Here is a 13,650-nt window from a genome sequence, read left to right as displayed (position 1 = left end):
TAGGATTCTCTCTGGAGTATTGAGCGATCCCAATCGCCACCCCTGGGGTTGGGTTTAACGACCTCCAGTACTAGGAATTTCACCACAGAATTGTTAAATCTATGGTGTAGGCCGATATGTCGGCCGATAGTTGTTAGTTTGCCATTTTCTGAGTCATACAAGTGGTCCCCAATTCTCTGCCTGAGTTCCCTAATCGTTTTGCCCACATAAAAGGCTTTGCAGACACAGTTCATGAGGTAAACTACCCCTCTTGTACTGCAATCGGCGTAGGTCCGTGGGACCAGAATCTCGCCGTTGGGTAAAGTCACGGTTCTGCTTTCAGAGATCCAGGGGCACCTGGGGCACTCTCCACATTGAAAGGTACCGTTTGGACCATTCCTGGTAGATCTGGTGGGGTTATAGTGGCTGGCAGTTAATTGGTCACGTAGGGAGGCAACACCCCACCAACAAACCCCAAAAAAGATAAAAAAGGCCCTAAAGGCCCAAGACCCACTCAAACACCCTCCACTCAAACCCCACATGATACTAATATCCCCGTAGAAGGGGCCACTGGTCACTCTACGTTGCATGGCACAATCCCCAGAATTCTCAACTCTACCTTACTGACTAATAAATACACGAAAATCAATGAGGATGCGATTTTTTTTAGATCTGAAAAAACAACAGAGCAATCTGGATGCGTACGTCCTAAAACCCTCACTGTCCCAACAAAACCTTCCCCCCCAGATCACACCGACCACAACGTCATAAACCTCACCCCTCTTTCCTTCAGTAGCGAGGAGATCTCGCTGTTACAATTAGGTCTGGGATTTTGTCCTCTTGATGCACTCAAGGTCACTGAAACAATTAAAGATTTGTATCTGTTTGCACGCAATTTAACATTTAAATTCATCTATGACAAGGATCGCGTCAACCTAGGACTGGAGCGGGAGCTCGCGGAGCGCACCAAGGGCTTCTCCATGGAGGAGTTTAGGGCGCTTCGCGACCTGATGCTCCTGTACGAGGAAGGCGACACCGGAGACCCCGGGTCCTCACAAGACCCGGGGGTCCCCGATGTGGCCCCTTCAAGTACATGTGGAGCAGGCATATCCCCATCGACCCTCCCTGCACCTAACACATCTGGTTCCTTAATGATCACTAAACCAACCCCTCCAATCAAGCCTTTCCGCTTACGATCCCGGAGATTCCCCGATCTCAATACCTGCCCCGAGATCTGGGCTTTCTTGCGTGCCACTATCAGTGACCTCAAGAAACAAAAATGGCCCGACTATCCTTCAAACCTTGACCCCAGTCAGATTCGAGCTCTTCGATCTCTGCAGCAACGTTCCGATGTTGTAATTAAACAATCAGACAAGGGCGGCAACATTGTCCTGATGACTAATCACCAATATGAAGCCATGTGCCTTGCTATCCTCAACAACAAACAATGGTACAGACCCATCCCTCCTTCCTATATATCTTCCTTTGCACAGGAACTCCGGGCTCTTTGCACTGAGGCCTATATTATAGGCCTCATTGACAAAGACACCTTGGAGTTCCTGGTCCCCAAATTTCCCTGCACACCTACCTTTTATTCCCTACCCAAGACCCACAAAGTGGCACGCTTTCCACCGGGAAGACCCATAGTGTCTGGGATAGGCTCCCTAACGGACAATGCGAGCAAGTTCGTTGATGCTTTTTTGATGCCTCACGTTCGCAGCCTCCCGTCCTATATTAGGGACACTACTGACTTACTGCAGCGCCTTGAGGGAATCCAGATCCCTCCGGACGCCCTGCTCGTGGCTGTTGATATTGAGGCCCTGTACTCCAGTATCCCCCACGAGCAGGGTGTACGGATGGCTGGTTCCTTCTTGGCCGAACAAGATATGACTACTTGGCCCTTGAACCAGTTCATACTGACACTGTTGTATTTCATACTAACCAAAAATCATTTTGTTTTCAATGATCAATTATTCTTACAAATACAAGGTGTCGCAATGGGGACGTCATGTGCCCCAGCCTATGCAAACCTATATTTAGGCGGCTGGGAGCGACACATCCATGCCCACGACCAATATGCAGAATTTTTGGATAATATTCTCCTTTGGTACCGTTTTATCGATGACCTGTTCCTGGTGTGGACTGGTCCCAGGGCCAAACTATTACAATTTTTACATTTGTTGGATAATAATGACCTTAATCTTAAATTTACCTTTAAAATTGAACCTGAGCAAATCCCCTTCCTCGACCTACTCATCATTAAACAACCCGATGGAACGCTGGGCACCGACCTTTATAGGAAACCCACAGCTGGAAACACTCTGTTGTTTGCCACTAGTGCCCACCCAAATTCTTTGGTACGGAGTATTCCGTATGCCCAATATTTGCGGCTACGCAGGAATTGCACACACCACAGCGATTTCTTACGCCAAGCTAAAGCATTACGCGAACGTCTTTTACAACGAGGTTATTCTTCCACCAACTTGCGTAAAGCATTTAACAAGTCCCTAGCACGCCCACGGAATTCCTTACTTTTCAAAAACTCTAAAAATAATAAACCTTCTTCCCCCTCAGAAACTGTAAAACTGATCACGACTTATTCTGCACACCACAGTATACTCCGTAACATTTTAATAAAACATTGGCACCTGTTGGCTGACCATCATATATTAACCAAATACGTTAAACATACACCGGAAATGGTCTTTCGCAGAGCACGGTCCCTACGTGACCAATTAACTGCCAGCCACTATAACCCCACCAGATCTACCAGGAATGGTCCAAACGGTACCTTCCAATGTGGAGAGTGCCCCAGGTGCCCCTGGATCTCTGAAAGCAGAACCGTGACTTTACCCAACGGCGAGATTCTGGTCCCACGGACCTACGCCGATTGCAGTACAAGAGGGGTAGTTTACCTCATGAACTGTGTCTGCAAAGCCTTTTATGTGGGCAAAACGATTAGGGAACTCAGGCAGAGAATTGGGGACCACTTGTATGACTCAGAAAATGGCAAACTAACAACTATCGGCCGACATATCGGCCTACACCATAGATTTAACAATTCTGTGGTGAAATTCCTAGTACTGGAGGTCGTTAAACCCAACCCCAGGGGTGGCGATTGGGATCGCTCAATACTCCAGAGAGAATCCCTGTGGATTGAGCGACTCAACGCCACTGTTCCCCCCGGTCTAAATGAATCTGTGTCCTATAGGCCCTTTTTATGAGGTCCTCATGTGTCCCTGGTCCTCACATCCCCTTCCCTTTCCCCCTCCCCCCCCTTCCTTTCCCTTTCTTTCTTCTTTCCCCTTTTCCCCTTTCCCCCCCCCCTTCCCCCCCCTCCCCCCTTTTCTTCCCTTCCCCCCCCCCTCTTTTTTCCCCCTTCCCCCTCCTTTTTTTTTTTTTTCCCCCTCTTCCTTTCCCTTCTTCCCCCCCCCCCCCCTCCCTGATTTCGTACTATTGGGTTCCAACATTTCCATGATATCTGTCCACTGTAGGCTAACCTCTCTGGATTGTTATTACTGACTGTTTGTTGTTTAATTGTATAATTTTTACATTTTTTCCTTTTATATATTCACTGTGTACCACACTTCTGTACTTGTTTGCTGTGTAAGAAGAATGACCTTCCCCGTTGGTTCCCTGTGGCTCTGCTATGCCTTCGGTCTCCTCTGGGCGGCGGACACATGCCCGCCCTGGCAGCCGTAAAGCTGCTTGCGTCTCTTTGTTTGGGAACTTGATTCCCCTTTACTGGAGCGCGCGCTTGCGCAGTAGCACGTCACACTGCACCTGCGCAGTGCGGACGGGCAGACCCGGTGACGTCAGGGACCGCCTCCCACGCCGTCCCTGACTTCCGGGTTGGGGTGCTCTTATAGCGGCCATTCTTGGCCGCTATGTGAGCCTACAGCCCCTGGATGAGGATGCATTTAGGACCCCTATTGCTGGTAAGTGCTGCCGCCCCCCCCCCTCCCCCACCTGCCCTGCTTGCAGGTAGATTTCCTTCCTGCACATTTTACCCTTATTTAGTATACCCTGCTTTTAATCCCATGACCATTACTGTTACAGTTGTCATGGTAATCGCTACCAGTGTACATCCCTATCACAGCCGTTCTGGGGGATCCTTGTTATCGTCTAATAGCTGCTGGCCCTTTTGCTGTTTACCTTAAAAATTGTATCTTAAACCCATGTGTTCCAACACATCAGTACCCTAGGGGTGAGTGCCATTTTTATACTCTGTGTGCAATCCTTTCCTAACTTTCCACCTGTTCCACTTTATTTACCCTACTGCTTTCCCCCCCCCCCCTCCCCCCCCCATTTCCCCCCCCCCTCCCTCCTTCCCCATCCCTCCTTCCCCTCCTTCCCCCCCACTCTCCCTCCCCCGCCCCCGACCCCCAACCCCCCCCCCCTTTTCCCTTCCCTCCCCCTCCCTGCCCCCCTCTCCCCTCCTCCCTCCCTTTTCCCCTTCCCCCGTTTCCCTTTTCCCCCCCTCCCCCCTTCCCTTTCCCCTTCCCCCCCCTTTTTTCCTCCCCTTCCTTCCTTTTTCCCCCCTCCCCCCTTCCTTCCCTCCCCTTCCCCCCTCCCCTCCCCCCCCCTCCTTGCCTCCCCCCCCCTTCTCCCTCTTCTCTCCTCTCTCCCCCCTCTCCCCCCCTTTCCCTCCCCCCCCCCCTTCCTTCTTCCCCCAATCTTCCCTTCCCCCCCCCCCTTCCCCCCCCCCCTTTTTTTTTTTTTTTTTTTCCTTTTTTTCCTTTTTTTTTTCCTTTTTTTCCCTTTTCCTCCCCTTCCCCTTTGTCCATTCACCTCCTACCCATTTCCTCAACATTTCCTTGGCCCCCTTTCCTGCACACGTTTCTAATTCTAGAGGCACACTAATGGCACTTCCTCACCTCATACTCCCTCCTAATTAATTCTCCAGTCCATATCCCTTTATCTTACCATCCTATTTATCCATTCAGGGGCTGTGTAGTCATCCCCTGTGTCCGCCACGGGGGGAATCGGTTGAGGCCGTGTACACCCACCGGGAGCCGTAGAACGGGTGAGCTCATTCTTTTTCTACCTAATTGTACATAATTGTGTAACATTTTCTCTAAATATTTGTGCTGCATTAATAATGTTATTATGAAAAAATTTTTTTTCTGTGTGCTATACTCATTACAATTATTATATGTTGCACTACAGATATTGCTCTCCTGAGGAAGCGGTAAAACCGCGAAACCGGTCGAGAATTCAAGCTCTATTTGTGTCTACTAACACTATGGGTTGTAATCCAATTGGTTGTATTGACTGCTTCCATTTTTAAATTACAACTGTTATGTGATATTGTTACAATTTTTTAATTATGTTTTCTATTAAAATGGAATTTTTATACTACCTTATTGCCCTCTTTCTCTACCTTTGTGTACTGTAATTTTCACTTTATTAGTACCGCAATAGTCCCCCCCCTTCCCCCTCTTTAGGGGTTGTTGTCCCTGTTATGGGGTATTGAGATGCAGGTCAACAGAGGCAGCTAACTGCGACCGCTCTCTACCTCATTTATAATATTATTGCAATAGTCATTTGGGATGATGGTACTTTTATCTGGTCTTTTACCCTTTTTGATTTGAACGCTTCTCCTTCTTTAAAGTCTTATGGCTTCTCTAACTTTCAAGAAGGTGAACACCTACTCCTGCGACTAGGACTCATTACTCAAGAATTACCCACTAGGAGTCCACTCACAGACCAAGCTCCTCCAAGAGCCCCTCACCAGGAAGCACCATTACTCTGATTTGGAACAAGCAGCAAACGAAGAGACCTCATGATTCCCACCCACCCAGATGAACCCTAACACCTCCGGTCCTCCAAGGATCTTGACCTTTTTTCCAGGATATCTTCCCCTGACTGTGTAGTGACTGGATCTACACCAACTGACTTCTCCGCTCCATCCATGGGAGCAGGATGTTTTTTCCATGTACTCGTGGCCCATCCTCTTCTTAACGCTCGTGAGAGAGGGCCCCAATTTGAAGATTTCCTCTCTGAGTGAAATAGCCCCCCAATACCTCATGATTAATATCTTGATTAAAGTTCTCTGTTATTAAGCTACCCCTTGCATTCGTCTTGGAATGCTAATCCTCACCTTATCCCCTCCCCATCCACTTACCGTTTCCCCCTCCCTCCCTCCCCCTCCCATTTTATCCAAAGACATCTCCTTAGAGAAATGTCTAAAGTTCTAATTGTTTGTTTAAATGTTTATTGGTCTGTTAGAGCTATCCATTTTCACATTTTTTTTTTTAGAGCTCTTTAGCTCCCACACTCCGAAGTCCCACAATACTCTTATAGTTGGGGACCCGGCGGCCGGAGCGGGCATGCCTGCCACTCCCTCTGCTGTGACTTAGAGAGGTTTTACCCACTGGTAACATCAGACCCACAACCTTCACAGAGGTTGTTTTTGTTTTTCCGAGGCCCTATTTTTTTTTTCTCTGGGTCTTGGTCTAGGACTTGGCTCGCAAGTCCTGTCTTTTATTTCCCTAGGCGACCCCGCCTACGACTGTTCACCTTCACCTTTTTATCTTACTTGCTCTGTTCATTCACTCTCTCCCCTATGTCTCTCTTCCTCTCACTTTTTCTCCTCTTATACTCCCCCCCAGGAACCTGCACGGAAGGCTACCGTCAACCAGAAACTACAGATGAGGTATCGGATCCACCTTCCCAGACTCAAAATCCGTTCAACAAGGACCCAGGTAGGTCCACACTACATGCACTCGTGTTCACCCTCTCATGTCCATGGCTGACTCCTCTCCTTTGCAGAAGGCTCTTAAGATAGCCTCACACAATACCCAAGGCCTCAACTCCCCCATGAAGAGACGCAAAGCCTTCCAAAGCTATAACCCGAGGGGCTTGGACATCACCCTCCTCCAGGAAACTCACTTCCCCAATAGTTACTCCCCTTCTTTTCTCCACAATAGGTATCCCATCCTTTTCTTAGCCAACGCAGATGAAAAGAAAAGGGGGGTTGTTATACTATTCTCCAAACGGACTTCATTTGCCTACTCTTTGACAGTTAGAGATAAAGAAGGGAGATACATATTAGTCAAGGGTACGATAGAGGGCAACCTTTATACCCTCATATCTTATTATGCACCTAGCAGAGACCAGGCTAAATTTTTCTCCTCACTACTTGCATCCCTCTCCCCCCACTTCGAAGGCAAAGTGATCATGGGTGGTGACTCCAACATCACATTCGCTCAGGTGCTTGACAAATCAGCCCATGGGATTTCCTACCTTAAAAAAACACCCAAGCAAAGTCTCCGAAACGCCAGACTTCTCCACTCACTAGGCCTTATTGATACCTGGAGGGAACTAATCCCATCTGCAAGGGACTATACACATTACTCAGCCTCACATAAAACCTACGCTAGAATCGATCACATATTTTTACCCACCTCTGAAATACACGCAGCCCACCATGCCTCCATACAAGATGTTCCGTGGTCCAATCATTCCCTAGTGACACTGAAACTCTCAAACTCTATGTCTCCCACAGGAACTCGCCAACGGCGCCTAAATGAAAAAATTCTTTCCAACCCAGTGCATCGCATTATGTTGGAAAAGGACATTGGGGAATACTTCTCGATAAACAACACTGTTGACATTTCCCCAAGCTCTCTTTGGAGTGCCCACAAAGCAGTGATTAGAGGAAAGATTATCAAACTTTCCTCCAAACTAAAACGTGAACGACAATCGGAAGTCCTAAAATTAGAAAAAGAGTTCAAAGAACTTAGATCGTCCCACAAACATAATCCCACCCACACCACTCTTACTAATCTGGAATCCACCAGGTTAGCTCTCAATCTGGCCCCTACCTCCAATGCAGACAAACATCTTCAATGGATCAATGGCAGTCACTACATGCGGGCGAACAAGTTTGGCCCACAGTTTCAAATCCAGGTCAGCATCACTGACCTAAAACCCCAAAAAGATCCTATATGAATTTCAGGCCTTTTACTCCAACTTATATTCTGACAGCAGTCTTATCACCCACAACAACCTTGACTCCTTTTTGGAGAATATCCCTCTCCCAAAACTCTCGGACTCCCATCGTTCTATCTTGGATTCACCATTTCAGGAATCCGAGATCAGAACGGTCATGAAAAATCTTAAGGGGGGCGGAGCCGGCGGCCGGAGCTGATGGAGCAGTGAGGAGAGAGCTCCGACACACCAGGTGTTTCTAAGCTACTCACAGCAGCTAGAAGCGAGCAGAAAACGGCCACACGAGCAGCGGAATAAGAGGGGAACTAATCCGCACTAATGGCTAAACTTAAGGAGAGAGAGGGACCTAGAAAGCTGACCAACTTTTACAGGATGGTCCCAGCCAGACTGTCACAAGATGGCACTGGCACAACATCTCCTCACAGCAGCACAGCCTGCTATAAAGACGGTGAGCTCCCTGACAAGGACACTGCAAATTTATCCCCACATTCAGCCTCAAACAGCCCCATTGAGCAAAAGAGGAGACTAAACACCCCAGATGATACTGATAGGCAGGAGAATGAGGAAACTGACATAGAGCACACCAATGAGTATAACTAGAAGCTGGATGCTCTCCCCACCTCAGGCCTGCCTATGACAGACATCACTGTGAAGGAGATGATTCTCACCTTGAGGGGAGCTATACAACAAGACATCACTAATGTCCTGCGCTCCACACGCAAAGAAATGACAGCACTGGGTAACAGACTTAACGATACGGAGACTAAAATGGATGACTTCTCTGCGGCCCATAATGAGCTCGTAGATGCGCAAGTGGATGTGGAGGATGAACTTAAAGCCCTCAGACTAAAGGTCGCCGACCTTGAGGACCGCTCACGCAGGAATAACATGAAATTTAGGGGGATCCCCGAATCCGTGAAACCAGCTGATCTGAGCCTATTCCTCCAACAATTAATGATGAAAACACTCCCATCCCTTACACCTGCAGATGTCATCATTGATAGAGCCCACAGGCTGTACAAACCACCTCACCTCCCGGAGAAAGTTCCTAGAGATGTTATTGCTAGGATTAATTTTTTCCATATTAAGGACCAACTCATGCTGTTCTCTAGGCAAAACAACACTCTCCCAGATCCGTACGCGCTGACCTCTCACAAGCCACCATGTCGGCCAGGAACAACCTAATCCCGATCACTAAAGCGTTGCGGAACCACAAGATCCTATATCGATGGGGCTTCCCAGCCAAACTTTTAATTCAAAGAGGCAACAAATCTTATGCCATTTCGTCCTTAGAAAAGGGCCTGGAGCTGCTGCACAAGTGGGCAATTCTTCCTACTGAGAATAACCCAGAAGACATGGGCCCTGCGGCCTCCAGAACAGGTCATTATAATAACCACGGCTCCAGAGGAAGACACAAATGATGACCGCTTCTCACCGCTAACATGCGATGAGACCTACCTGCCACATTTCTGGGAAGTTTGCCCCACAGTTCCACTCTACCTTCCATGCTTCATTGAAGCTAATGCAAGTAGCACCGGATGTACAGCTGTTCCAGAAGATAAATATATGACTTTACCGTACTTTGATTTCTGGGATAATCCCAAATTCACCCAGTTAATGTTGACTGTTCTATTGTTCTCTCTACCAGTTATCACAGTTATTTTACCTATACCTCCAACTTACTGGAGCTTTCACCTCGCAAGTATGACAAGCAGACAATCCCTTTCCACTGTACTGGATGCTCTAACCCTCTTAATACAAATACCAAATTGCACCACTAGATTGCTTCAAAGCACCACAAAAGAAATGAATGTCTCTTAGATTAATGTCTCTCAATACTAGATGACTCAACAGCCCATTTAAATGCAGAATGATGTGGAAAACAGCCCTGCAGAAAAACTGTGACATTCTCTGTGTGCAGGAAACACATTTCTCAGAACTGAACACTCCAAACTGCACCCACATCAGATTCCCGTACATTTTTACTGCAAATAACTCTTGCAAACGTAATGGTGTATTAGTAGCTATTAAAGACTCTGTCATGTTCAAACTGCTAGAACAATACTCTGATGACCTTGGTAGGTATATTATCTTGGTTGCTGAAATTAACAACCACATGTATACGTTGGTAAATGTATATGCTCCCACAAAAAGACCAGTGAGATTTGTACGTAAAATCTTACAAAAGGCTAAATGTTTGAGGAAAGGCAATTTATTGATATGTGGGGATTTCAATGTAATTTTGAATGATGAAATGGACTCCTCCTCTGTGGGGAGGAGGCGTAGACCATCCCTGGGCTATTATTGCCTATCAGAGGAACTATACGACCCGTGGCGATGCCTCCACACCACAGAGAGGGACTACACGTACTTCTCACCACTACATAAAACTTACTCTAGAATCGATTTCTTCCTCACTGATAAATACACCCTACAATGTGTGGTCAAAGCGGATATCCATAATATCACATGGTCTGACCATGCCCCAATTACGATAGACATTATGGAAACCCGCAGAACCAACATTACACCCCTATGGCATAACAACACCTACCTCCTTTCTCTACCCAACATTAGGGAGGAAATACAAAAGAAACTAGAGGAATATTTTACATTAAATGAAAACCGGGGTACTCATCCTAGCACAGTATGGTGTGCACACAAGGCCTTTTCCAGGGGGGTACTTATCCACATAGCTGCTAGGGAAAAAAGGAAAAAAATGCGGCATGTAGAACAACTACACAAACGCATTTCAGGCCTAGGGACCAAACACAAACAATCACCCGATCACTCACTACTCCTCCAACTAAACAAATGCACGGAGGAACTAAAACTAACATTAAAAAATGACTATGACTTATACTTTAAAAGGCTTAAACTCTCATATTACTCCCAGGGTAACAAAGTGAGCAAACTTTTAGCTTCACAACTTAAAAAATGTCAAGCTCGGGCAAATATCTCAGTGATTAAACACCACAAGAACAATAGGTTATATACTAACCCCAAAGATATAGCTAACGCCTTCAATGACTACTACTAATCCCTATACAACCTTAATCAAGATGTGAACACATACCAACCCACAGATACAGACATCACAGACTTTCTCCAAAAAATTAATCTTCCCACGATAGATGAGAACACACTACATACATTGAACAGGCAGTTTACTGAAGCTGAAATCGAAGATGTGATCAAACGTCTCCCAAAAAATAAATCCCCCAGATCAGATGTTTTCTCAGGGGAGTATTATCAAACATTTTCCCCCCTTTTGATTCCCAGGTTAGTAGAGGTTTTTAATAACGTAGCAGAAATAGGTAGTTTCCCAATTGAAATGCTACAGGCCATAATAGTGACCATACCTAAACCAGAAAAGGACCCCTCCCATCCCCAAAACTTTAGACCCATCTCCCTATTAAATTCAGATCTCAAAATATATGCCAAAGCAATCGCCAATAGATTGATGGAAGTCACCCCTACCCTCGTAGGACTGGATTAGGTGGGATTTGTCAGAGGAAGACAGGCCCCTGATAGTACCAGAAGAATGATAAATCTAATAAGACATGCAGAAATAACGCGAACACCCTGTATATTTGTAGCATTAGACGCAGAAAAAGCATTTGATAGGGTGCACTGGAAATACCTATTAGAAACACTCACTAAATTTGGACTAAAAGGATTTGTTCACAAGGCTATAATGTCCCTATATTCTAACCCCACAGCTAAAGTATATACCTCAGGCATGTTATCTGATCCCTTCACCCTAACTAACGGTACATGTCAAGGATGCCCACTATCCCCAATTGTATTTTCTTTAGTCATCGAACCACTAGCGGAACTCATAAGGACCAATACTGACATCCACGGTCTTACAGTAGGACAGAACGACCACAAAATCAGACTTTTTGCCAATGATGTTATACTAACTCTATTGAATCCTAAATCTTCCCTACACATAATTAAAAAAATACTACATGACTTCGGGAAAATATCCTACCACAAAATTAACACCACTAAATGCTACGCTCTCCCTTTAAACCTCTCCACGCAAAATATATCTATGCTTCAGGAGATATTCTTTGGGATTCACCCTCATCACATACCTGGGTATACAATTGACCCATCCTACCTCTAATTTGTACACCACCAACTATCTACCCCTGCTATTACAAATATAGAAAGAATTCATCCAACTATCCGAAATTCACTTAACATGGGTGGGACGCATAGCAGCTTACCAAATGCAAATACTCCCCAAGTTACTCTACCTCTTCAGACTCTTCCAATCCCCATCCCACAAAAATTCTTCAAGAACTTAGCCTCAAGCCTGAACAAGTTTATCTGGCAAAACAAAAAACCCAGAGTAGCTCTAGCAACTCTTTATAAACATAACATATAACATAGATTGATGCTCTCTGATACAAAGTTCAATCAATGTGAGAAAATAATTTTTTGTGCTAAAAAACCAATGTGAAAAAAATTGCTACCAAATTGCTAAAAAATCGCATATACATAAAATCGCAAATATATGAAAAAAATCACAAATATTTAAAAACTGTGTTCCTCCAGTTATACAAATCCACTGGAAGTGGTGCGATATCTCCCAAGTAAACTAAGCAACAATTGTGTATAGATATACTAAAGATGCGTTTGCAAATAGTAATCAATCCAAATTAGTGCCAATAAATAAACAAATTAGATACATTCCCTGTGATAAGTGTTGAATCCTCCGTAATAAAAAATAAACAAATGATATGCTTATAAAGGTGCAATACATATACAATTGATGAGTATAAATAGATAAATAGTGCCAATAGAATCTGATTAAATATAGATGATTAAATTCATGAGATAGGATAAGTAACAGGTGACAGCTCAATCCCCAGCAATCTGGGACATCTGGACTCCTGCAGCACTTATCTGTTCACCCTCTGAGCTATTTCTTCCACAGCCACAATGAATGGTAATTTTCTCAGTATCAAGTGGTTTTATGTAAAATAAACAAAGAGAGAAAACATTGCGCAATATTGTTACAATAAAAGTTCACAGGCAAAACAGCACAGTGATAAACTCACGTGTGCCTGACTTGTTTTAAGCATGCAGATAAGCAGATAGGCAGATCTCAGCTGGCTTGTAAGGACAATAAAAGTTCACAGGCAAAACAGCACAGTGATAAACTCACGTGTGCCTGACTTGTTTTAGGCATGCAGATAAGCAGATAGGCAGATCTCAGCTGGCTTGTAAGGACCATTGGTGGCATCTAGGGTGCTATAGCTATAACAGCGCAAGGGGATTAATGACTTTAGCTATAAAAATGAAGAATTACTATGTTTAATATTAAGATTTAGTATACGCAATTTGATTTTCAGCTAGTACATACTTAGAATTGTTAGAGTTAGTGTTACTTGGTTTCGGAACTACGGTATTGATTATACTGCATGATCTATTTAAAGTGACTGCCTTCCGGGTCATAAACACAGTTCCTGAGAGGGTAACTGGCAAGCCTTCTCACAGTATGCTCCCAAAAGGGGTGACAGGCTTCTCCCTCAATTTCTGAAGACTCAACCTGTCTTATTGGGAACCCTGACATATCTTATGGTCTCAACTGTTAATGTAACGAACCAAGGATCCACAGCCTACTTTTAATTTTTGCTACATGTAATATGTATTCTTTTCTTTTCTGTACAACTACTTTGTATACAACTACTATGTATG

Source organism: Aquarana catesbeiana, linkage group LG01 (assembly GCF_042186555.1).
Source record: "Aquarana catesbeiana isolate 2022-GZ linkage group LG01, ASM4218655v1, whole genome shotgun sequence".
NCBI classification, from domain to species: Eukaryota; Metazoa; Chordata; class Amphibia; order Anura; family Ranidae; genus Aquarana; species Aquarana catesbeiana.
This window is presented reverse-complemented; position numbering follows the sequence as displayed.